General features: G+C 37.6%; 1 protein-coding gene across 3 annotated transcripts in view; it reads left to right on the top strand.

The window, feature by feature from the left end:
• KCNQ5 (potassium voltage-gated channel subfamily Q member 5) overlaps positions 1 to 27162 on the top strand; it is a 278104-nt gene that overhangs the window by 23540 nt on the left and 227402 nt on the right. The window lies entirely within an intron of this gene.

The following is a 27162-nucleotide window of genomic DNA, read 5'->3' on the forward strand; positions in this document are numbered from 1 at the left end:
CATGGTGGGGAGCATGTTCTTTGGCAAACAGGTGTTTCTGCTGTGACCTGTGTGTTAGGTGAAAAGGACTTATTGCCTCGTGTTCTGCAAAGGTATTTGGCAGCTATAACTTTACTTCATGTTTATTGACTGATTCCAAGACAATATTGCTTGCTCTTTTCTCCAAGTCTGATTCTTTGGCAGTTAAAGTTGGCAGTTAAAAACTGCAAAAGATGCTGGATGGGTGGAGAATTATGGAACCACAGAAGGTGGAGGGGACCCCAAGGATCATCAAAGTCAAACTCCTGGCCCTGTACAGGACACCCTCAAGAGTCACACCCTGTGCCTGAGAGCACTGTCCAAACACTTCTTGAATTCTGTCAGGCTGGTGCTGTGATCACTTCCCTGGGGAGCCTGTTTCACTGCCAAGCCACCCTCTGGGGGAAGAAACTTCTCCTGATATCCAACCTAAACCTCCCCTGACACAGCTTCAGGCCATTCCCTCAGGTCCTGTCTCTGGTCACCACAGAGCAGAGATCAGTGCCTGCCCCTCCTCTTCCCCTCACAAGGAAGCTGTAACTGCAGTGAGGTCTCCCCTCAGCCTCCTCCAGGTGGAACAGACCCAGTGCCCTCAGCCTCTCCTCACAGCTTCCCCTCAGTGTGATTTTAATGAAAAGCAAACTTTTTAAGCAGCAAAATTAACAGAACATGGCATTATGTTTGTTTCCTATTTTGGTGCCTTAAAATGATCAGAGCTCAGTCTGATGCTTTTTCTTCTGCTGTGGTATCATATTGCAGGTTCCTCTTCCATGGATTTCTGATGTGCAGCAGGAGCTGTGTCACATGTGGCACCTTTCTTTGGCACAAAATTTGCACATAATTTCTTTCCACTGCCAGGTCATTTATTTTCATTAAATATATAAGAAGGCAAAAGTTTTAGTCAATTCTCCTCTCTCTTAAGTCAGATTAGAATCAGCTGAAAAGCCAAATTGCTTTGGGGGGAACTTGGAGTGGATGAGTGGGCACAAAAACCACCTGGCTGCAAAAGTGTTGTTTCCAGAAGAATCCGACTCCATTCTGACTGCTATCTTATGTGTTACTTGAAGAGGACTAAACTAACCATATTCCCAGAAGCAAACAGTATCAGTTTGAGACTATATGATGTGGTTTTTTAAAATACACTAAGAGTTGATCCAGGGATAAGTGATTTCAATGAATGGCAATAGTAACATAGATTTTCTTGTGCCATAAACATGCATTGTGCTCCTCCAAAAGAGGAGTCCTCTGTCTCAGAAGTTAACCTAAACAAAATGCAAATCACAGCATGTTAAAGTTGTTTGGCACTTAGGTTTCACCCAGGGTCTTTCAGCCATGAACAAGAATAGCATTTCCTTTGAATGGGAGATCTCCCAGGAAGGTAAGTATTGAGTACCCCCACACCTGTTGTTTAATCCTTAGGGACTAAAAAGATGATTATATGAAGATGAAAATCAGAACCTCTTTCTTCTGGTAGCCCAGAGACATGTTGGTGTTAAGCAATTATAGTGCTTTCTAAGTAGTAACCAGCATTTGGAACTGTTATCTAAGGAAAACTCTAAATGCACTGGTGGCCACTGAGCTGCAAGGACTGAACAAGCAGAGAGGGGCTGCCAAGGAAGCAGAGTGCAGGACACCACTTGGGTAAGGCCAGGTGTATGGGGTGGATGGAGGAGCCATACAGGAAAGGGGTTTGGCAGCTTCAGAAGCATCCAGAAATGCCCTAACTCATTAGGGAGCTGATGCAACCATGCTCTGAGAAGTATATTAAATCAGACTTAAAAAATACTTGAGACTGTGTGGAAAAAAACTCACTAAATATATTCACTGTTTTGTATAATACAAGAATACTTGCAGGTTTTTCTCTTCTGCACCTTTGTCTTTCCAGCAAAAGACGAAGTATCTTATTTTGTTGCCTTGAAAAATTAGGCTTTTTTAGTCTTAGAGATTTTCTCTTGGATAACTGTTCTGTAGAAAAAGTTTAGTTGGTAGTGTTTGAACTCTGCTAAATAAGTTTGGTTTGGTAGTAAATTATTTCAGTTTCAAATCAGCATGTTTTAATGTCAAGTGTTTTAGAGTAACTTTGCTATCTGCACTACACAGAAAATTCAATATACTGCTTCAGGACAATAATATATAATCATATCTCTCAGTAAAATTTTCTTCAAGGCTGTAGATGTTAATTAATACAGTATCACCAGAATGTTGGAGGCAAAGAAAAATCACATATTGGTGACAAAAGAGGTTCCAACAGAAGTGGCTTTGTTTTTAATTTTGCAGCTTTCATGAGAATGATGATTTTAAAGTCTATTTTTTACTGCTGATTTGTAGGTAACTACAAATAACTGAGAAACACTTTCTCTCTTGCATTTTTTTTTTCTTTCCCAAATTTAGCTCCAGAAGATTTAAACCTAAAGTATTTCTTAACTAATGAGAGCTTCACAGAAATATATATAAAAGTAATGGATAAGATTAAAATTATTGGTGTGAAACAAGAGACACACATCAGTAACCCGGAATGACCAAATGCCTTGGAAACAACATGCACAAGGTTAGGTTCACAGCCTGGTTGATTAGCAGGAATGGAGAGATTGAGTGTATCTGAGCACAAACTGTATATGTATAAATTAATTCTATTCTAAACTTGGGAAGTCATTTAAATGCAAGACTTGGTTGGCATAATTCCTTTACCTGAAATTCAAAAAGCAGCAAGAGTTTTGCTGCCTTCCACCCTGTGCCTCTGAATGCTATTACATCTACAGGTGGTGAATGCTGTGGAAATTGGTGACAGAGTAAGGCAGTGCCCCTTTCAGGTTCCTTGTTTCAATGTCACCAATGGCTGAAGTTTGTCTGTGTCAAATGAATTAGATCATACCTGTTTCTGGGTGTGTATCATCCTAAAAAACCACCCAAAACACCAAAATGAATATTTTATTTGTCACTATTTGGCAGGATGGCTAAAAGCTCTAGGCGGATATGTTAAAAAATAAAAGTTATATGAAAGCTGAAATGCCCTTTTTTTTTTTTTTTTCCAAGAAAAGGTCACTGAAAGGCTTGGATGGAAAAGAGACTCTTGGAAAGAGGATGCTTGAACTGGTTTTGGTTATTTTTTGTGTTTGGGGTTTTTTTTCCCCTGCTAAAGAAAGAACATAATTACATGTCTAAAATAAAGAAGAAAAACAAACAACCAAGAACAAATGCCTAGAATTCCTTTTTATTCTGCATATTCTTGTCAATTTTATAATGGAATATTATCATTTTAACAAGCTAGTTCATAGCATTTTAAACCTAGTAAAGAAAATAAATTGACAGAGCATCTATTTTCAATAAATTTTTTTCTCTTAGATACTGATGATCTTTGAAGGACAAGAACAGTTTCTGAAAGACTTAACTGCTGTATCTTTTATAAGCAGTAAATGTGCAAGAAGTTAAAGCCTGTGTCCCTTTTAGGTTTCTAAGATTTGTAGAGTTGTAAACATTCTAGCAAAATTTCAGATGCCAACAGAATTCTATTAAAAATATTATTATAAAGTTCTTTATAAAAACTTTTTTCCTATTTATGTTTTTATTGGCTCTCTGTAGGATATGGGTTCATAACCCAGTCATAATCAGTTCCACTCTGAAATTAGAAATGGGAATGAAGCCACTTTTCCACAAGTTAGAGAGTAAGAGCTGTTTTGGTGCCAGCAAAAATGCGACTAATAATGATTCTTCCTAAAGATATGAAGTACAAGAGGCATGGTATAAAAATGGTTATCTGGATGAAATTTGATAAGTCATTAAAAGATATATTGTGAATGGATGTAACTCATTTCCATCTACATTTGTAAAGTAAAAAAAAAACATCCCTGGATTTTTGCTGATTTGCCTTATAATATTATAAATCTTGTAAACATATGCTAATATAATTTATATTGCAGTTAACAGTTTATATGCTTCTATCTCTAGAAATTTTCAGGGGGTTTTTTTTGGTTTGTTTTTTTTTTTTTTCATGATGTAGAAACTAAAAAGCAATTTAAGATGAAAACAAATATGAAGAGTTGTGGAGCAGCTGTCAATTATTTCTTAGAATTCATGGGGTTTTTTCTTCCTGGAATAAAAACTGGGATTTAAGGAAGCTGGAAAACCAGGCAGATGAGAATTTGGCTGTCCTAACATGCCAAAACATGATCTTACGGCTAATTTTGTTAGAATAAAGTTTATTTGAGCATTCAGTTTCCCTGTCAAGGCAATGTGAACAGAAATGCCTCAGTCTGGTTGTGTCGTGGAGAGGGAAGTGGTGACAAATGTGAAACAAGGTATTTTATTTGAGTTGCTGACAGTGAAAGGCAAGGGGGTAGTGAGTGAATGAATTTGTGTGCATTGCTGAGGCATGCTGGGTGGAGGACCTTTCTTGTAGGTTTTTTGCAAGCTTGTCTCACCAACACGGAGTTTGTTGAGGAAGGGATTTGGTGGTTCTCTCTGTTAGGTCCCTTGGAAGCAAGACACCTTTGAAGTAATCAAGGGCCAAAGATGACAGTTTGTATGCCACAAAAGATGGGAGAAGTCATTCCCATTTGTCTAAAGCTGAGGTTCATGGGTCTCTCAACAGGGCGGAGTGCTGAGGGACCTGAACCCAAGTTCTAGAGTGAGGACCAAAAGTGAACTTCCTTAAGGTGAAACTCTTTCAATTATTACTCATTTGTAGAAGGATAATTGCTGTGGAACACTGGAGAAGAGATGTCCAGATTTTAATCTACAAGAATAATGACATAGACAAAAACACTTGCCTTCAAGCATCTCAAGCTAAATCAATTGTTAGGACTGTGTGTGTTTGAACTCAATTTTTTAACTAAATTCTGTATGCTGAAATGTTTGTAATCTTTATCTGAAAAGTGTATACCAGAACCAGAACCACTCTTTAGATAATCTGGTTTATTGCGTGTTCATCAGAGGGGATTATGGAGATTTTGATTTTAAAAGTGTGAGTACCAAAAAATAGACAGACTGTTGCATAGTGCTTGGATATAATTTATGCATCTTTGGGGAATGGGTCTCAGATGCAAGGAGATCCATTCAAAAAGAGCCAGATAGTTTTATATATATATATATATAAAAACCAAAATGTAATGTTAGGCAATGTCAGAGAAAAAAATTATTCTTTGTGACATGGTGTATTGTGTATTTTGCAATAATCAAGGTATGCTCACGTTGAATATATTCTAGACTTTCAGTTTTATTTTTCTTGGGTATTCTGTTCTTTTGGCAAACTTGATCAAAGAATTTGTTTCAGAATAATCAACAGAACCCCAGGAGTTGAGTGGGACTGTGAGTCTCTATTAGGTAACAGCTAAAACCATTCAAAGGTTTGAACTGAGACTGCAGATTTGGCTCCAAGCATGCCTAATATGGAAAAGCAGTAAGGTAAAGAAGGTCAGTTTGATTAAAAACAAACAGTTTTGTTCTACAAACATCAGTTTGTTCTAATTACAGCAGTTGAAGATCAAGTATAAGAACAGTGGATATATGAGAGAGCAGATGTGTGCTATTGGTAGACGTACTAGCTTCAAAAAAACCTGTGAATTGACAGCTGGCAAATAGCTGTGCTGAGGCAGAGTGTTGTGTGCATTGGCTTGGTTTTGTTTCACTGCTTTATCAACAGGAAGTCCTGATCTGTGCTGGCTGGTGCAGCACAATGCACCTCGCCTTCCTTTCTTGCTGGTGGGATCTCTTTCTGCTACTTCTCCTAAGTGGCTGCTTTTCCTGAAGACACTAAGCTCAATTCACCTCCGTAACATTTCAGACCTTTTTGAGTGTGGTCTACAATTTTTCGTAGTGTAAATCTTTTTATATTCCAGGCACATTTTTGTTTTTGAAGCATTTTTTTTAAGTCTTGTACCAAACCCACTGTAGCACTTTCATGCCCAGAAAGTACCGTGTTGAATAAATTATTTCAACAGGGACCACCATGACTATATCAATTTTTTTCAACACTCACTCATGTTTACAACCTTGTTTTTTAATACTCAATGCATTTTTTCTGTAGGCATATCTCAATTCCTTCACTTCTCCCCCAGTTACTGCTGTTTCTGCCTCCCTGGCTTTTTTTTTCTTTCTTATATTAACCAAGGACATCTCTTTCTCCTCCTAATGACTGCCATCTTTTTCTATCTGCCCTATTTGCAGGGTACCCTAGCATCGGGAGGCAGTGCTTGGGTTTTTTGCATGCCATTTAGTGCCATCTGTGGCAGTGGTGCTGATTTTTATAAACTTTACATAGCCTATGATATGAGAAGATACCTGCTGTATGGGTTTTATGGGTGTCCATTGAATCCCAGGCATCTGCTGCAGGAATATCTAAATACTACAGAAAAAATTGGAGGTGGTCATTCGACATAGGTAGACATGGAGGTAGTTATCCTGGAGTCAGAGAACTCCACACATTTGTCATCATTTTGATGACTGACAGCAAGTGTTTCCAAGCACTGTGAAAGAGCCCTTGCTAAAGAAAAGCTGATGAGAGCCCCAGTCTAAGGTCTGGATCAGGTGGCTCCTCCTTGCACAAAGTGGGCTTAGAGCCTTGCATTAAAAAGTGTGTCTGCTATGAGGTGCAACATGATTCACAGTCCCTTCATACTCCTTGGAGAGACAGCAGCATAACTGCTGCCTTGATGATGAGCAGACAAAGTGTGCAGAATGCGTTGCTGGAGAACGGCGTAAAGGTCAGGCAAACTCAGCCTGTGCCTCGCCAAGAAAACAAGAGACAGTTACTGTCAAAGGCCCTGGTGGCTGATAGTTCCCCCTCAGCTCATTTGCTGTTGGTTGGGTGAGCCCTTCTCTGCAGCTCCTTAAGTGTGGTGGTGTTTATCAACAATTGGAAGCAGTGATTGTTGATGTAAGTTGGATGTTAGTGGTACTGTGAGTGCGTCTGCCTGTCCTGTACGTCTGGAAGCACATTTGTTCAGCAGTGGTGAACTCTGTCTCAAAAAATAAAACAAGGGCTTTGAGATACCTCCTGCTAATTTGTTTAGTATCTGCTAAATTTGAGCTTGATACTGTATTCTGAATAATAGAATGGCACAGATTGGCAACGGATTTAAAAACAGACTTTCTTCTGTTTTGTGTTCCTTTGGTATTACTGAAACAATTGGTTTTGAATCTAAGAAAGCTGTAATTGATTAAATATGACATGCTAAGGTGTTGAAAAATATTTGGAGCCACAGTTGTCACCCAGGCAGAGAGCAGTCATTGGCCACAGTGGCCCAGCTGTGCCAGGTATGCCTGTCCTAAGCTTCATCTTCCTGCACCTTGAAAGTCTTGGCTTTAGCCTTTTGGTCTTAGCCCACTCATTATAGCTTGTCAGCAAGTTGTCAAGGTGACACCCAATGGCTGGCTTTCAACTCCAGTTTAGTTCTCCTCTCTGAGACAAAGTATTTATTCCCCTTTTGTCCTAGCAGATCCCACCACCCAAATCTCACCAGGAAAAAGGAATCAAGACCATGCTAAATAAAACCAGAAATTTCCAGTATTTGCATTGTAGTTAGGAGTAGCATCCAGCAAACTGATGTGTTTGCATCATCTAAGTTAGGATTGAGTCATTGGTTTTCACTGATGGAAAAACATGTAGTTCCATACAAAGGCTGTACATAATCAAAGTAAACAAATGACAGTGAGACACACATTTCATGTTCTGGAAAGAAATAGCAGGGCTGAATTATATAAATCTTAATCATGTCATTTGCCCCATGCCAAAAGGGTTTTGGGTGCTGGGATGCTAAAGACCATGAAAAAACACATTCAGATTACAGTAGAATTTAAAAGCTGACATTAATCAAAAATAAGTTTTACCTACCACATAAATACTTGTCATACTGAATGCAGATTGTAAGGTTAGAAAAATATCTTGTTTTAGAAAATGGCTTTCAATAATAACACACAATGGGCTAAAGGTACCCAAAGATAAATATTTTTGTTTGCCCTTTTTTTCTATACCACCAAAGTTATGGTGAGAAAATATTGTTTTCTTCATCTTTATACTTTTTCCAGCTTGATTGCATTTACACAAAGAAATTATCATAGGCAGATTATTAAAATATTCTTTCAGTGATGAAAGGTTATGTAAACAGTGAGAATATATTAATTTACATTTTGATCAGGATTCTTGAAACTGTTGATGTAGAATGTTCCTTGCATTTTTAAGAAATTCTTGATAGAGTGTGAAGCAAACACAGTGTTCCTTTGAAAACTAAGACTGTATTATGCATATTTTAATTTTTTTACAGAAAATTAGGGGCTTTTTAAAACACTTTAGTAAATCTAGTTTACCTGTCCAATAATTGCCAATGCCACCAGTGCCATTTCCTATAGGGAGACTGGTTTTCTAGCCATCTTGGGTCTGGATCAATGTAAACAAGAGCAAATTAATTTAAGTAGGTGGAAGTCACAGCAAAGAGTTTCTGTACCCATAGATAATCTTCCAAATGTTGTAGAGGTGAGTGGCGGATGCATATTTGAAGTTTGTGTTGCTGTGTGGGGTTTACCTTCTTCATTTTTAGTGACTTTTTATCAGGGTTGTTGTCAATTTTAAAAATTAAGTGTTCAGGTTAATCACTTTGTTGTTTCTTTTCTTTCCCCTTGAATTGGAGCTGTACCATTAAATTGCATACTTCTCTACTTTAACAAGCCATATTGGAAAGATTTTGCCATTAAAGAGTGAGCCAAGAGTCATATCATGACAAGTCATATCATGATAATGTGTGAGGGGTACAGAAGTGCCATTGCTATCTGATAATTGTGTTTTAAACACCAGTGGACTATGATTTTGAGTATGGATGAAGTTAGACATTTTCAAATTGAGAGGTCTGATACCTTACTAAGAGCTTTAGAGGTGATCTCTGCTCAAAAGCTGTATATACTTTACAGAACTAATAAAATTAAGGGACTATTACCTACATGTTGTGGTGATAAACTGTTAAGTAGCTGTAGCATGTCATGTAGTATTCTGCTCCCTCAATTTACCTTGCTGCTTAGTGGGGGAGGTTTCCTGTCTGGTATGTTGTACAGCATCCCAAATTGGGATAAATCTCTCATCTAGGAATCCAGACAGTCTAATTCTCTTGTTTCTCATGTTTATGTCATCACTTAAGCCTTACTCTGTGTTAGTGGGTGGGGTGTGCAGGCACATGCGTCAGCTGCTCTTTCTGTGTTTTCGTGGTGGATTTGTAGCATTTGTCATAGAGCAGCCTTCGTGAAGGCTTTCTTTAATTGCATCTAAACCCACACAAAAGTGTGTTCTCTGGTTTACAAGCTATGATTTAGGAACTATTAAGTCTTTTTAAATGGTGAGGTCTTCTGAAAGGTTAGGAAAAAGAGGAAAGGATGTAAAATCCCAGTTCATATTTCCAGCTTGCCATGCTGAAGGACTGCTTGCCATCCTCTTATGAGACTGGTGACTGGATGAGAAGAGAAAGTAGAATGGATTCTCACCACAGATGGTCATAGGAGTGTTCTAGTTTAGCAGATAATTTCAGAATTTGAAGGAAAAATTCTGAAGAACAGAAATGTCTTTGAACTTACAGAAATATACCAAATAATTTTGCATTCTAAAGCAAATTTTAATTGAAGTTTCTTCTGTGTTTTGTGCAAGAGTCATTTGTTAAGCTAATAGACTGTTTTTTATCTGAAAAAATAGATTTTTTAAAATAGTATTTACATCTCTGTTATAGTTCTGATTCTCCTTTGCTTTACCTTATGTTTCTGCTAAAACAAAGTGTACAGTGACTTGTTTCCTGTGTTATTAGAAAAAGGAGGTGTTTCATGTTATGAAATCTGAGAACATTTGATTAGTAAAATATTTTACAGCTTCTAAATGAGCAATGAAATATAACATTTGCAACTATGCAAATAATATGTAGGGAATAATGTTTTACAAGATCTGTCTTGCAGTTCACTTCCTCTAAACAGAATTTTGTTTTGGTTCTGATTGCTGATGTACATCAAGTCTGGTTGAAACAGTCCTATAGACGGATCTCTTCCTTCTGACCAGGGGGATTTCATAGTCCTGATATGTGATGTCTGGATACACATTTTTGCATTGCTTGAATGCACTCTGAACACCGTGGCAGCCTCAGAGCGCAGACGTGAATTTCCCCTGTAAGCAGCAGCCCAAGTCATCACAGCTGTAATTCAGTCTCAGTGTCAATGGCAAGCTATCCCCTCAACTTCAGTAGGACAGGTAACTTGCAGTTCATGTCCCAAGTACCAAGGGTGCTAGGTCCATCCTTGGCTCCCTCTCTCCTTCCTTGCAGCTTCCAGTGCTGTATTCCCTGTCCTGTAGTTAAACCCCTTTCTTGTTCCTGTGTCTGGTGGTCCCCGCTTTCACCTGGTGAGCCTGGGGAACTTGCCAAAATAACTCTTCTTCGTGGGCACCCACAGGAGAGCTCCTGAAACAACTGAGGAAATGGCTGGAGTGTGCATTTGGGTTCTTTTGGTCTTTTCGGGAAGTCGTTCTTCTGCACTTGTTGTATGTACATTGATTTAGGACCTAATGAAACTCTGCGTTCCTTTGCTGCTCTTTTCTCTTTTTGTTATTTAAAAGTAAACCAAAACTAAGTGCTGAGAAATTTAAGTTCTCAATTATCTCTACAGCTGCAAAGTCAGCACCACCTTTGTTTGCAAGTAAAGCTTCCAAGGGCTGTAGAAAAAGGACTCACAGCAGGTTCACTGTACTAAATCTCCCCTAAATGACAGAGAGGGGTAGGTAGCCTGAAAATAGGTAGAGACCTCCGGCATTTTGAGGATGACATTTCAAAAAAAAGGAAAAAAATTTTCAAACTTGATACTGAGGACAAGGAGATGTGGCACTTTTCTTGCATTTTCAGTGAGTTGAAGTCAGCAGCATACTGCTTGCAGCTTGGACAGTGGTTTAACCACCTGTATTCTCATGTTTTAATTGATTGCATCTGCAGCGTAGGAGAACCAGTGAGAATTCAGGATGTTGTTTAACATTTTTATTTGCAAAGCAAATGTTGGGCATCACATGGAGAAGGTTTTAGTTCAGTATGAATCCACACCTGGTTTCAAAAATTGCACTTAGTACTAATAACAAGGACTGAAATGCTATTTAAAGTGTAGTGTAATTATCAGAGTTGGAATATGTTTGATGTTGTAGGAAAAAAAGCATGAATGAAGCTTCATGCTAAGTTGTTTCAGTTTAGTAATTGAGCTACTTTGTGGTTTTTTCATTGTGCCATCTGTACTAAATATGTCCTTAGAAAAGACTTTTTAATGTTAATGACTCAAACCTTCTCGTTCCCAGTTCAAATTACAAGATTTTTCAAATTAGAGGAAAGTGTGAGAGTAAAGATGGCCCTGGGAGTCTGACTTTGCAGGACTGAGCTTTAATCATTTGCAATCTGTAGCTTTGAGTTTTTCAGCTTACTGCAGTTTGCTTGAAGAACTGTGTTTTCCTTGTCTTTGTCTTTTTTATGGATAAATATATTTACTTTGCTTCAAATTTCTAAGACTTTATTGGAATTATTTTTAGGAAGAAGATTAATACTTGATAATTCAGTAAACAGTCTGGAGTTCTTAAAAGTGCAGTAATATTGAAAATTAAATAAATGCTATAACTAAAGGAAGCATAAATCTTTGATGTCATGCTCTCAGAGAACATCTACAACTGGAGTACCACTTGGGAAACTATGCTGAGAGGAGGGTAATGAAGTGAGAGCTTTGGAAGAGTGGATTGAAAGCTTGAGCTTTCTGTGCGGTGAACAGTAAAAAACTTGGGAAAAGCTTAGTGGGCTGAGATTTTTATTTTTTGGAGGGAAATGCTTCTCATAGATATGATATGGCAAACCTATGAGAAAAATGCTCACATTATATTTTATGCACTTTCTTTTAAAGTTGTTTATTTCCATTCTCTCATTTTAGAAAAGATATATTGAGTAGGAAAAGACAAATTTTTTCAGGACTTGGAGATGCCTGTGAATTGTGATAGTGTGTGAACAGTCCTGAGCGTTTCACTGTTTCTATATTCAGAAATGATGAACAATGTGTGTTGTTTTACATATGGCTTGCTTATAAGACATCATAAACTTAAGGACAGTGAATGCTCTTTCTCTTTTCTAATTATAGCTTGAGCCACTGTCATTCCCTGATCTCAGATTTACCTGATGTTCCTCATCCATGTCTCAATAATGAGTTTTCAGTCATATTTTTTAGTTGTGGGCCATACTGGCTGAGATTATTTTATTTGTTTTTAGCTATGTGTTTCCTTTCACCTGAATTATTTAGAAAAACATAACTTAAAACATTCTGTGATATTTAGAGAAAAACAACCAACCAAACAAAAAATGAAAGAGGAAACACAGATGATTTTGTTTACATTTAGCTACCAGAAATAAAATAAGGAACTGGGGAAGAAACTGTCAGGGTTGCTTTAGAGCAGAGGTTTGCAGTTATAGATGGGTCTGGCCTTTGGGAAAGGATCCAAAAAGGATGTGCAAGTAAGGTGTCTCTTCCCTCATCCCTTCTGTGAAGATCGTCCTGCCTTTCCATAGCCTGGAGCTCGTACACAGATTGCCTTTAGGTATTTGCTTCTCAGCAAGGACATAGCTATGAAATGTTGTTCACACCTGGAGTTCCTCCTCTAAAATTAATTAATAAAAGTAATTTTATTTTGGTCCATCATGTGATAACCAGTGATAAAGGGATCTGTGGGCTGTCCACAGATCTTCATGTCTGAGTGTGGTCAAGGGGATGCCAATGACATTTGCACATGTCTACTTTGGCTCAGTTTCTTAATTAATTAATAGTGCAGTGGTATTACGAGGTTGGCTTGATTTCTTTCCCTTTCCCTTTCGTGCACTTCCTGTGCCATGACAGCTTTTTCCTTCATGTTTCTTAGGGTGATGTGTTGCATTTCCTTCAAATCTCAAGTCTGCATCAGGGTCCAGGCTGATTTATTTAACTGGATTCTGAGTCCCTGCCTTTCCTCCCCCGGGCATGCGTGACGCATGATACTGTCCCTCTAGAAACCAATTAACAAAATAAATTCAATAACTGAGTGACTTAAACAATTTAAAAACAATGAGCATACATTGTGCGTACGTAGTCCCCACCTAAATTAGACTGTGCCCTCATTAAGATAAAGTTGCTTTGTTCTTCATTTACAGGAATTAGACTGAGTAAGGGTTTTCCCCCCTAGCAAAAGCTGGATGCTCCCAGGCCTGCATGGCTGTTTCTGTCCAGTCTGACTGACCCTGCTTCAGCTGATTGACTTCTGATTGCCACCGTGGCAGGGTAGTGGCAATCAGAAGCAATCAGAAGGCTGCTTCTGGCCTCACACGACTTGACCAGAGGCTAAGAATTAAACATTTCAGGGCTGGCAGAAGGGGCCTTGCTGCCTTTTTTGCTGGGAGAGGGATCCGTGGCTCTGTTGGGAAATATGGGTTTGGTGACTGATCCAGAGGATCAGTAAGTGCTAAAGAGAATCCACTAGTTCATGTCATGAAAGCTTATGCAGTTCTGGCCAAGGCACAAGTTTTATTACTAATACTATTACATTTTACCTAATGTGATTCTCTGCCTCTGCTTGATTACAGCAGGTATGAGGAAAGCCATTTGCTTCTGGACGAGGGGATGCAGATTTTGTCCCTGCAACTTTGCTTGCTTGCATGCATGCATAAATTAAACATAGGTATGGGGAATTGCATTTGTCCTCATCCTTATGTTGCTGAGGGAGAAGGAAGCCTGCTTATTTCCTTTAATATGTCCCTGCTTTTATCCTTACCCTCATTTTGCCATTTATCCTTGCCAAGACAGTATGAGACTGCAGATTTGGGAGCAATTTGGGTCACTGTGACTGTGTTTGCAGCATATCAGGTAGTTAATGGATAATAATTAATTTGAATTACCTCCTTTCCATCTGTCTGCTGACTTGAGTCTCATTTTCCCTTACCTTTTACCTCAGTCCTTCTTTTCATTTTCTTGTTTTCCTTCCTTTGATCTTCAAAAGGATACTTTCCAAATACACATTTAAACAGACTCGTTGTGGATGTGTGAGTGAACTTGAAGTTGTCAAGAGAAAGCAGCTGGGTTGAACTGGTACCCAGAGATACACTCAGAGAGCTTTCCTCCTCCAAAGGCACCAGTTAAGGTTTCTCTCAGTTGTTGCTGCTGCTCACACAGAAACATAACTGCTGTGTAACAGGTGGTAACATCATTGCCTACCTTTCTGGCTAGTTTTATACAAGAATAGTTCCCTAAAACATTCGATTCCCTATCAAGACATGCACACCATGAATTTAAATCCTGCCAGAATGAAGATCCTGTGTTAAAATTAGCCAAGAACATGTTGAGCAAAACCACCCAAAGCAATGCAATGCTTGAAGTCAGCTCACATTTTCAGTAACATACTTGAACTGCCAGAACACTAGCATGCTTGTAAAATTTGAGGTTAACTGTGTTTGTAAAAATTTGTATTGCTTTGCATCAGTTGCTGAGCTGGAGTACACAAACATTATTTTAAATAAACAGTTTTGCCTGCTGCTGAGAATTTTATGAAAATCTTTTACCAACTCCTGTGTTTACACATGTAAATTCTAGTTCTTTCACAGGCACACATGAAATATGACCTGGGCATTCCATCCTTCATTGCACATCTTCAGACTCTTAAATATGTTTGAAGGGTAGATGTTTCCAGAAAAGAAACATCTATTTAAAACAATACAAATCAAGATTTCAGTGTGAAATATTGCTATTTCTCAGTTTTTACCACCAAAGTGCATAGTCTAAAAATAAAATTGCTGGCAAGTGTTAACTGCAATAGCGTGAGGAAATGTCTCCAGAATAAATAAATAAACCAGCCTTTAGCTAAAGCACTGGAGTAAAATGAACATATAATTCATCTGTGAAGCCACATATTTGGAAGGTGGTATGCTATGGCTGCTTTGTCCAATTTATCAAGACAAAACACACTTCACTGTATCTTGCTTGGAATCGCTCTGGAAACCCTTATGATGCCACATTTTCCACTGCTCAGAGGCCATTAAAACTAAATTACTTGGAAAAACAGTAGCCACTAAATTATGGATGTATTGGCACCTAAGCATTCAGTAGGAAAGAATTTTAACTTAGTAAACAAATGAATAATTTTTAAAACAAAAATGAAAATTACCTGTAAGATACTTTCTATACTAGGATGTCTCAGAGTAACCATGACAACAGTCTGGGCTTGAAGTTTATTTGCTGTATCTGAGCAAGTACATTTTTTTCTTAACTGAAAAAAGAGGCATCAGGGTCTGCTGTATAAGAACGAGGGAAAATAGCTATACACTTGTAAACTTACAAGTGACAATGGAGATATGTCACTCTAGGTATATTCCTACGGTTAAAAACCAAATTTTGGGTATTTTATCTTTATCCCATCAGTGTCAGATCTGCTTCTTACTCATGGTGCTTTATCCCACTGACAAACTAAAAAATGTGTGTTTTCCTGATAACATTAGATGGTATATTAGATATTTTTAGAACTGGGATTTTTTTCCACTTCAGAAATATTTTGACCAACAAATTAGACCCAAACTACATATATATAAAATTTGGTGTTAAAAAAAAAACAAAAAAAACCAAAAAAAAAACTATTTAAAGTATTTTATTCTGTTTATAATTGCAAGGAGAAATTTTAAATCAAAATAAAGACAACTGTCTTCTTCTACGAGAAATGCATATATTTTGCTGCAAATATCTGAATTTTAAAAATAAATTTTGTGTAAAAGTAAACATAAGTATATCACCTGTACTATGTCCACAGACGGTGAAAGTAAACTACCTTTAAGGAGAAATATTTTTATTTTTTCTCACAGCAAAGTAACAAAACAGAGACAGCAAAAGTGCATGTTGAACCACTGGCTTACAAAGTGTTGGGACATGTATTGAACTAAAAGGTGCTTTGGTGGCCTGAAAGAACCAAATGAAATGTCCCAGCTGGTTTCTCAACCTGTTGAGATGCAAGGTAAGACCTGCAGCAGACTCAATGTGGTTTTTGTGTGGCAATATAGGGCCATAAAGCATAAGAACCAGTAAATTCAGTCCCATAAAACAATTGTTTTTGTCCCTACAGCGTGAGAAGCCTTTTGCCATTTTGGCATACTCTGCATAATAAATCTTCCACTCTGCTTGGCAAATTATCAAAAACAATGTCCTACAAGTTGAGAAATTCACCAGATTATTCCTTCACTGTGATGTGAAGTTTTTCCATTACTAATGAATTAAGTATTAAAATCAAAACAACTCTGAGTTCACTGTCCAATCTGGAGCACACATTTATTTGCAAGCAAGCAGCAAGAATAGTTTTTTTTCCTTTTCTCTTCCTCTCTTCCCCCTCCTTTATAGAAAGGAGGGAGAAAAAACCCCACACACAATAGCCAGTGCCGTAATAAAGATTGTGTGTTGATGGTAATCTTTTATTTTAAGGACCTGCTACCACATAGTCAAAGAAAAGTTCTAGTTAGAGGACACACTTAGGCTACATACAACATAGTCACATACCAGAAGTGATGAGTTTTATACCTCTAACTTAATGCTTCAACTTTTGCTTTTCAAAGCAGTATCTCTGCTTAGGATGGTATAACTGCAGATTTTTTTCCTGTATTTTCAGCAAGAACCTTATATTTGATAAATATTATAATTACCACTGGTTAAGTATTTATTTTTCTTTTAATTTTTTTTAAAGCTCTCTGAAGTAACAGTTTTGATGTATTAGTTTGCTTTTACTTTTTTTTTTCAGGTTTTACCTATAATATTGCCCTTGTGTACATATATATTTATTAAACACACTGTCTGTGATGTTTCTAAGAGCTCAAAATTTGTTAAGTCTTTTTTGGGCTCCCTTACCATATTATAAATATTGGTTTGTAATGACTAGACTTGGTAATTTTTAATCATGCAGTGTCGTTGACTTTAGATTCAGAAGGTTACTAAGGAGAAGTGGTTGTGTCTTTGCTTAGTCACACTTCTATCCTTTTATTTTCCTTGAGTGAACTTCAAGCTATAAACTTACAAAGCATTTTGGGGGAGGATCTCAATCTCTTCTGTGTACCTTAACATTTCATTTCAGATGTGATTATGTTTCATGGGAACTGTCATGCCCTTTTTCTCAGGGAGATCTGTTGATGTGTTTATCATTAATTTTTTAAGCGTTTTGTGGCATATGGAGCTGCTCCAGATGATTTTTAGTAGGGACTTATGTGATAGGACAACAGATAATGGTTTTAAACTAAAAGATGGTGGATTCACTCTAGATATAAGGAATAATTCTTTTGTGATGCAAGTGGTGAAACAGTGGAACAGGTTGCACAGAGAAGTGGTAGATGCCCCATCGTTGGAGAGATTCATGGTCACGTTGGAGGGGCACTGAGCAACCAGATCTAATTGCAGGGACCTTTAAAGGTCCCTTCCCAGCAAACTGTTCTATGATTCTGTGATACTATTCCCTCTGTTGGCAGCTTGGGAATTCACTCTGGCAAAGCTCAGGCTTGGCATCCAGTATCCTCCCTGGGTGGTCTCAGTACTGAGCTATTGCACAGGTGGGACACTTTTACCACCTTTCCTCATTTTAAATATCGAGTCCTTTATTATCCCAGGTATTTTTACTTTCTAACTGACTGCAAACAGAAAGTTTTGGAGTGTTCATCTTCTTCATCTTGGAACTGACTCTCTTTGACCAAAGAGCCAAAAATACTTTTTCCAGTTGACTCTACACGAGACAGTCACTGACTGAAGTCGGAGAGTGAAACTGTTGCTGTGTATGAAATATGGCTCACCAATTCCAGCTCATTTAAAATGGTGAAGTATTTGCTTTTGCACCCTTTATTCTAGGCCACTTTCATAGCGAGCATCCTGTTTTTGTGGCCTGATTGCTTGAGACATATAATTTCAATTAACTGCCACAGCCCAGAACAAAATGTATTATATGTGCCTTTTTAATGTTTGCAATGACAAAAGCACTTTGCTTTGGTTCTGGAAGGTATGCTGAAAACTGGGAATTAATGAATGGACCAAATCCTGTCAAGAGGTCCAATTTTGTCCAAACAAATTGCCATTAATAATCATTAATGTTGTACTAATGTAATACTAACACTAATTGGGTCCTGCTGTGCTATGTGATATGTGCCTGTAATAATAGAAAATATGATAGTATTTCAGTTCCCCCCATTTCCCAGCAACACAGAGTGCTGTGTTTATTTGAAATCAATCTTACTGAACACGAGGTCGCTGATAACTAAGGCGGTTTCTTTGTGCGTACTCAGCAGACTCACATAACCAGTATTTTGTCACCAGTGTGAGATTTGAGGTAAGCCTGACTGTCACAGTCAAATAATTTGAAATGTTTACAAGCCCTTTTGCTCTGAAGTGTAGCCCAGAAGGGTGGGGATTTGTTGTCCTTTCTGCAGGTGCTGGCGGGGTTAGCGCTGCCAGCATTTGGCTGCTGTGGGGTTATTTGCCATTTGATCCATCTGTTCACTGTGGCTTCCTGCCTCTGAGAGGCATTAAATAATCAGCATAACCCCCAAATCCTTGCTTCGTAGCATAATGTGTTGTGGGAGGGTTTGTCCTGTATCCATATGGTATTCCTGGTTATGTCTAATTAGACAGATTAGCTAAATGTAATTGTTATAACTGTATTAGAACAGACTTCTTGAAGATTTATAAAACCAGTTGAGAATTGAGCAAGCAGTGCAGTTCCACTTAGCTGGATTTTTCTCTCCCTGGTAGGGACTATATGTCCTTCTAGGTTGCATATTTGGGGAGAGTGATTATTACATCCATATCTGTCTGCAGTGGTGCAGTGCTTTGATAAAAGGCTATTCTGTTCATAATCAAATGACTAAGTAGTTATTTTTGGCTTTGTTTATGGAAAAAAAGACATTTTGTGAGATTACAGTTAGAGTCTGTGGAGCAAAAAAGACGAATATTTACTTACCATTGTAGCTTAGAGAGAAGCAGACAGGAGGAGGACCTCTGAGATCCTCAGTCAGCATGGGGAGCTGGTGCTCTGGTTTGAAGATTTGAGTGTCCATATTCAAATCCTCACCGTGCTTGTGCATGGTTAAAAATTAACTCCTTTTACATTCTGGTCCAAGTGAGGATGAAGCATTGCGTTGGAAGCTGAGTGCTTCAACCATCTTCATTGTTTGACAGCAGCAAATGTTCCTCCAATCTTAATTTCCAAGTGAATTGAGATTGTGTCAGGAATGAGGACTCCTTGTTCCAGACAGAAAATTCAGTGGGATAACAGTTCTGATAATATAATTTTATTTTTTTTTTAAAGTTAGTCTTTGGCTGCAGAAGTGAGTTGTTTTTGTGCAAAAATGGTCTTAGACAAAATTATATGGGAGAAAATACAATGTCAGACAGAAAGCTGGACTTGATGGTGTACAAGAGGAATATAGTTTGCTCAAATTCTATTCCAGGAATAGCTGATGAACTCAGAATCATACACACAAAAGGGGCTAATCCTCATTTTCTAGTAGCCTCTTAACGTAATACCTGGAAATACCCACTACATTAATACCCAATACATTAATGGAAATACCTAGTAACAAAAAGACAATTTGTGTCAAGAGAGTGTCTTCAGCTTTTTCCATTTTTCAGTAAACTTAAATTTATTCTGAAGTTGGAATTTTTTAGCATTTAAACAAACCTCAGAAAAAAAGAGGCTTATTTTCATGGCAAATCAAGTTAAATTTATAATCTGGTTCATACATTTTTCTCTATACATAGTGAAGTTCCTTGTGCTCAGACTTGGAAGAATGTTGTGCTTATTTTCATAACCTTTTTTGACATCACCCTCGTTCTATGAGGAATAATTCTTTTTTTTTTTTTTTTTATGTGATTTATACTGAATGTGTATTTGGCTCTGACTGAAACAAAAGATGGTCATAAATGAGGGAGGTCTTTTCTCAGAAAACAACTCTGTTTCTGGGGAGAAAGGTGATGAAATGCTACAGGAGACAAATTTAGAATGACCAGGCCTTGCGTGGCTCAGGACCAAGCTCAGAATCTGCTGTCTCACACAGAGCTTGGCTGTTGTGACCCAGTTTGACTACTTTTGTTTTAGGGCTGTTTCAAAAAGTAGGTGATTCCTGACACCAGTGACTACAGAGAAAATATTGCATGCCTTCTTTTCATGTTGAAAAGAAAATGCTATGTTGATCAGTACAATGCTGGGAAGCTAGGAGGGAGTAGTATTCATATCACACCCCCATCTTTTGCAGGAGGTGAATATGATATGTCTGTGTGTGTTCTGGTGTTTAACCATTGGAGTCAGTTTGCTCTGCTTTATTCAAGTAAGGTTAGTTTTGGGTTTTTTTCCTTCAAAGCTGTACTTCCCATTTAAAATTGTGAGATAACAGTCAATATTTACTATTATACACTATTTACATTTTATTTCAAAAATTTCTAAGTGCTACGAATTGTAGAGCCAGAATGTTTGACGTACTACCGAACGTGAAATTCTGGCTTAACATCTGTGTAGTAGTCTCTAGTATGTTCTGAGGGTAAAGAAATAGTATTTTTGGCTTGCTCAATTCAGGAGCTACAGAGATTCATGTGGAATTGAAATGCAGTTGCATTCTGTCCAGTTTTGCATATATAAACAAATCTCTCAATCTTAAATTCCTTAAATGTGTGAGCATCAGGACTTTTAGCTCATTTAGCTGAAAATATGACTCCTTTTTAATGTGCAAATAATTTCCCTAAGCTAATTGTGGGGATAATTGTGGGGAGGGAGGAGATTGTGTGTGTGTGTATGAATGCAGAAGTCTGAAAAATGTACATAACTATTTTTAGAACATTGTCTTCTACATTTGGTGATTCTAGTTTTCATCTGAATGCAGTTTGATACAATTTAGCTTCAGTGTTTTATAAATTAAAATGCAAAGTGTCACCAAATGAGTACATTTTCTGATGTAAAACACTGCAGATATATTTTCATTTATATATAGTGTCTGTGTGTGTGTAAACATGTATAATCTGTGTAGCCTTCTGGTTAGCAATATGTATTGCCAAAGAGTTGTGGCTAATTGTAAACCAACAGGTTTTATTAGGTAACAATTAAGACAATTGATCTTTCATTAAGAAACAAAATGAAAGAGCAAATATTGAAGAAAATATTTTAATAAATTTAAATAAAATTTCTTAGTAATTCAAAATAATACTTTCAGTTATTAAATTCCATTATTAAATTGATCCACAAGTGTTTTATAACCTTTAAAACTTCCTTTATAACATGTAATGAGAACATTTAGATTAAAAATAAGATCATTTAATGGGATACTGGAACTCTTCCATAAATGGCTTTCCTGAAAAGTAATTGTTTCAAAAGCATCACAAACAATATCCATTTTGCTTTTGGATAAGCTCGGATCTTTCTAACTTTTTTTTCATTGACTGAGCATGAGACTGTGTTGATAAGAGGAGTTGCAACAAGAAGACAAAAGTGTTTTCTTCACTTCCTGTGCAACTTGGCTCAGACCTCTGGGGAGAGAGAAAGAACAAAATATTTCCTCTTTTTTTACACAGGTGTGTGCCTGTGGGTGTGAGTTAGTATAATGAGAAAAGAAGACTGCACTGAATCCAGTCTAGGCTGTTTTCCAATAAACTGCTTTCTTAGCAGGGGTAACACGGACAGAGGCCTGAGTTTAAAGGAAGAAGTAAGCTGTTCAGTAGTCTAAAACAAAATTTTCAAAGCAGGTCAAAGCAAGAAATATTTGTGTAAAAAAGAAACATCTCCCCAATGGAATCTGAGTATGCCTTCAATCCATCAGTTCACACTGGGACAAGTTTGCCTTAGGGTTCATATTAATAAGAATCCAGAGCTTGTATGCATAAACATGTCTTCTGTGCATCTCTGGTTTGTTTCTAAGGTGTTTTATAATCAGTTTCTTTCTCTGCCTAGATACAAACATACTGAATCAATTTCCATCCACCCAGCTTTTAATAATACTGCATCAGAGTGCACTATTACTCCAGAGATGTAGGGTAAAGAAACTGGCCCTTGCACCACTGCTTTTACAGTCTGCACCTGTGGCAGATGTTCTGGCCTAGCTACCCTGAAATTTTCTTAGGTTTTGTATGGTAAGTAACACTGTGTCAGTTTGGGATCTTGTTGGGGGCTTGCAATCAAATTTACAGATATATGTTTATCTATTATATTTTTCTGCCACACAGACAAATCAATTGTTCCAATCAAGAACAAGATAAATGGGCATTCACCAAAAATCAGTTGGAACGTCAATCAGAAGCACAAATTTTATTCTGATTAGGAAAAATACCTTAGAAGAATAGTATTTTAGAATCAGACTCAGTAGAAAATAGAAATTTGCAATATTGAGTAAAAAAACCCACTGGTCATTCTTTTAATGAAATAACCTTATAGAATCAGCCTAGGATCATGGCTACTCTAATTCATAATCTTCCAGGACAAGCCAGTAATGGACTCTTAGTGGAAGAATGTGGGAGACAACATCCTCCTGGATTTCTGTCCTGGTAACCACCTTGACTTGTGATAAGGAAGGGGTCAGGTCTTTCTAAACTGGAAGCTGAATCCTTTCTGCTGTGCTCAGTAGAACCAAAGCATTTTTAACTGTATTGTTTCCCTAATTCCTGAACCAGGAGAAATATTAAATGTTTTCTTTTCACTTCACGATTGTGTAGATATCCCTTCATTAGTTTTTTTTCCCCCACCCTAAAGATCCATAGCTGCTATCATACCGTATTGTATCATCTTTTCTTGTTCTTTTTCTACACAAGAAGAAATATATATCTCCATATCTGAATTTTTAAAAGTGGGTGTTGATTAGATTTCACAAGAGAAAAGTGTACTAGGCTACAAGAGTGAGTATTTATTGCTAATCACAAATAGGTAGAAATATAGCTCACTAATTTTATCCTAATGCACTTCAGAGAGAAGAAATCCAAGCAGTTAAAATAAAAGCATCACATGTCTTCCATTATTTGCTTGTGGAAGCAGTAATACACAGTAGATGGTATTGCAAACATGAGCTGGTCCTTTTTTTTCCATTGAAATCAGTGTCACTTGATTAATTTCAGTAGAAGAAGGTTATGCCAAAATGGTAAATATTGTGTGTGCATTATTCCAAGACTTGTGGAACAAATAACTGCATGTCCTGATTCTATTTTTATAAATGTAAATTAAAATAAAAAATAGCAGTTAATATTTCTGCTGAGCGATGTTGTCCTATGCATGCTTGATCAGTAATTACAGTGCTGCTTGCTGACTAAAGCTATTTCCTCGAGACAAAGCAATTTTTTAAATTATGTTATATTTTTCCAGGTACTTTTGATAACTATTAATAAAAAGTTCTTGTCTTTCAAACTAACTTTAATAAAAGTCTCAATAAAAACCCAAAGCCAAGACAAAATTATTGGTCTGGCAGTTATATTCAACTGTTTGCCATGATTATCTGAAGTATCCAGAATGAGAATGAATGTAAATGGCATTTCTGGAGTTGTGGCTTGTTTTGAAATTCCCATGCCCCATATATATACAGTCAGGAATGTATTTATATCATCCTTGTAAGCCAGTTAAAAGAATAATATCCATTTGGGTTTTGAGTTTCTATTTCAAGAGGATTTCAAAAGAGACACCAGGCTTGCTGTTTCCTGAGGTGAGCCCATGCTGACTCTGGCTTTGGAGTGGGAATTATGTCCCCTGGCATTAGGGACTGTGCTGTGCTATGGATATCTCATGGAAGGCAGTCACCCTGTGCTCCCTTAAATAGCCAGTGGGGAGAAATAGGTGTTTGTGCAGTTCACCTGGCCTGGCTTAGATCTATAGTTTCTATTGACATGAACTGTCTGAAAGGATCAGGTTTTCTGCATGGTTTTTATGGGACAGGGAACATGGTAGAGCATGGTATCTCTCTTTTGTCAGATGAATCCTGTGCTCTGTGCTGCTGTCACGTGGAGTTCATTCTACCACTGCACTGCCTTGCCATCAGCTCATTCTGCCTTATACAAAACATAATTGTAGCAAATCCATTGTCAGCAGAGGAGTGTGGGGGTTTATTTCTTCATTCGCAGGGATTTTGCTTCAGGTGATCCAAATCAAGCAAAGGTCTCATTCCCAGCCTTGGCAGAAGAGAGTCAAAATTTGTTATGCTTTTGTGTATTTATGGAGACACATGTTGTTTCTGCAGAAAGCACCGCTGCTCTGCAAGTCGGCAGGCAGTCTCAGATAACTCTTACATCAGTTTTTTTTACCTTTTTCCTTTGCCATAGGACCCATTTTTAGTTCAGTGTTTATATTGCTTGGTCACAGGACTACTTTGTCTAAACTCGGCAAACATAGCACACACATAGGTCCCAAATGCAGGGCAAGGGTGAGAAACACCATTTGTGCATGTGTGTACACAGATGTGTGTCAGACACAGTAGACTTTAAACTTATGTCATTGTTCCTAGTGTTTGCAATTAGTCTGTGTGGTTTCTTCTTATTTAAATTTGGTCAGGATTGTATCAGCTGCATTCTTGAGGCTTATCCCAAGTGCTTCTTGAAATGCAAGACTGTTGCATCTATTTTTTAAGTGAGCAGGCCACTTTTTCCCCCAGTCATGTGACACAGTAAATGAAAAGAAATTATTATCTCTCTTAGATGTTTGAACTCTGCAAATGAAAGCAGTCCATTTGTTGAACACTTTTCAGACTTACAAGCTGCCTTCTTGCATTTGCTTTCCAGTTGGCCCTTTAGTCCTATTTTGAGTTACCAGATGAAAACAAGGTTTCCCTTCAAAGCTTTGTTGCCGAGGTAACTGGCACTGACACCAAAAGATGAATACTTTAACTACTTAGGATAATGCCTGCTTTGCGAGCTAAATAAAGAGCTAAATTTCAGAGAAGGATGTTGGATAAATGTGAATTATTAGGGGAGAAAAACGAAGATTGTTGGAGTAGCAGAATTCAGACAGGATTATTGCCTTTTGCACCATTAATGGTGCAAATCATATGCTGCTAATCATGTGCTGCCTCTTGGCTCTCTCAGTCCTGCTGATCCATTGAATGGTGCTGGTATTTTAACCTCTGCCTTGATAATGTATAGGGCTGTGGAAGTGGGAGGCAGGAAGCTGGAATTTTACAGAGGGCTGATGGCTACTGTGTTTGCAAGAAGTTTAATATTTTGAGTTTGAGGTTGAGAGGCTTAGGTGCTGCTGGGGGAGTTACTGCTGGAATCCAGAATTTCTCAGGAAAACTCATGCACAGTTTGTGTAAATGAAAGAGACAAACCTCTCTGTGTCTAATACTGTATAATGGAATTAATTTTTTATTTTGATATTTGATTCAAATGCAGAAGCAATGTTAGTTCCCGTCCTCCCAAAAAGCTGATCAGGCTTTTGAGAGTTATGGCAGAAGGAATCTTTCAAAATTGTTCAGTGATAATACTGAACAATATAATCAGAACTTGATGGCTACTGATGTTTTTGTATATGAGAAAAATTATGAAAACAAATAATTTAATATCAAAAGTTGTAAGTTTTTGGTTTCTTACAGTTAGTTACTACATTGAATAACTCCTTTGTCACCAGTAGTTACACTGTATCTAACTACATTGCAGATGCAATCATGTTTCATGTGATTTAACTCTAAGAAATACTGGAAAAGTTGGGATATGGACCTCTGCAAGTGACTCAGCGGGCTGAGCAGTCACGACTGTTCCTTATAAATCAGTTTTCTGCTGTGATCCAGTAGCTTGTTCATCAGATTTGTTCTGAAGATACAAACAAACCAGTTCTTCTCCAAGCAGTGCCACTGCTACTTTTACCAAAGAAAACAAATATAATTTTTTGATTAACCATAGACCAAAACCACTAAGAGGTTCAGACTGCATTTATACTGGAGCTTACATTTACATTGGAGATCTCTTTGCTGCTCTCTGCAAAGGCTGTCAACACCTGTCATGGTTCTGTAAGGAGAAAGATTTCTGCATGTTGGCAGCAAGAAAGCCAGCAAACTGCTGCTTTCAGTTTCCATGAGCTTTTGTTGTTATAAACCCTTTCCACTCTGGAGGTAATAAAGAAGAGTCACATCATACACTGTAGAAGCATTACCCAAAGGTGACTCTGCCCATGATAAATCAGAGAAATGCTATCCCTGAGTCCCCCCACCAGAAGTCAAAAAAAGGAACAAAAATAAGTGTTTTCAAATATGCTGTTACTGGCTTTTGTAAGCCCTGTAGCATTCTGCTTTGAGTACTTATTCAGGTTGTGAAGTAAGGGTCCAGCCTTCAGCATGTTCACTACTTCAGTGGTGCCACATGACACAGGATGTAGGGCACTTGAGCCCAGGTAGGTTCTATTTTTAGCAACTGTGGGATTTAATGAAATTAATTAGTTGTATTATGAAATTAATTAGTTGTATTTTAGATAAGAAAAACAGCTTTGAATAACTAAAAAATATACTAAGAATTAACTTAAGGATGTACTTGATGCTGTTAAATATCCAGTGCTCCCGTGGGTTTCTGTGGTTACTCTGAAGTCGCCAGCAGTGCTTCTCATGGACAACAGAATACATAGTTTTCCTCTATGAACTTCACTTGAAATTTGTGCTCATCAGAACAGAGCTAAAATTCTCCACCTACAAAGCCATCTGATAGATTGGAAATGTCTACCTTAAGAAACTCAAAACACACCATTCTATGCCATGTACCACACAGAATAGTAGAAGATACTGCTGGCTTGTTTCCTGTGAAAACTATCTCAGAATCAGAGCCCCCGCTGTGGAATTTAATGCCAGAAGAGACCAGGCAAAGCCTGTGACTGTTTCTCATTTCTAACTGCTACATGATTTTGCACAGCAGGCTTTTCAGAGAAGTTCCAGGATTTACAGCAAAATGGATATACTTACACTTAAAAAATACACTAACAAGATACAAGTAAGAATATGTAATTCACACAGAACTTTACACCTTATTCATCCAAGTAATGATACTATTTGGGATGATGAAATAAAATTTAGAAAATGAGTGATAACTGTAGAAAGTCAGCTTTCTGGACTTTCCATGGGCTGCTGTGAAATTATAGCTATCATCCAGAATCCTCTACCAGTTTTTGCAGTACAGACAAAGCTTTAGTCATTGCTGTTTAAA

This window comes from Pyrgilauda ruficollis, unplaced genomic scaffold (assembly GCF_017590135.1).
Source record: "Pyrgilauda ruficollis isolate IOZ18807 unplaced genomic scaffold, ASM1759013v1 scaffold40, whole genome shotgun sequence".
Taxonomy (NCBI): domain Eukaryota; kingdom Metazoa; phylum Chordata; class Aves; order Passeriformes; family Passeridae; genus Pyrgilauda; species Pyrgilauda ruficollis.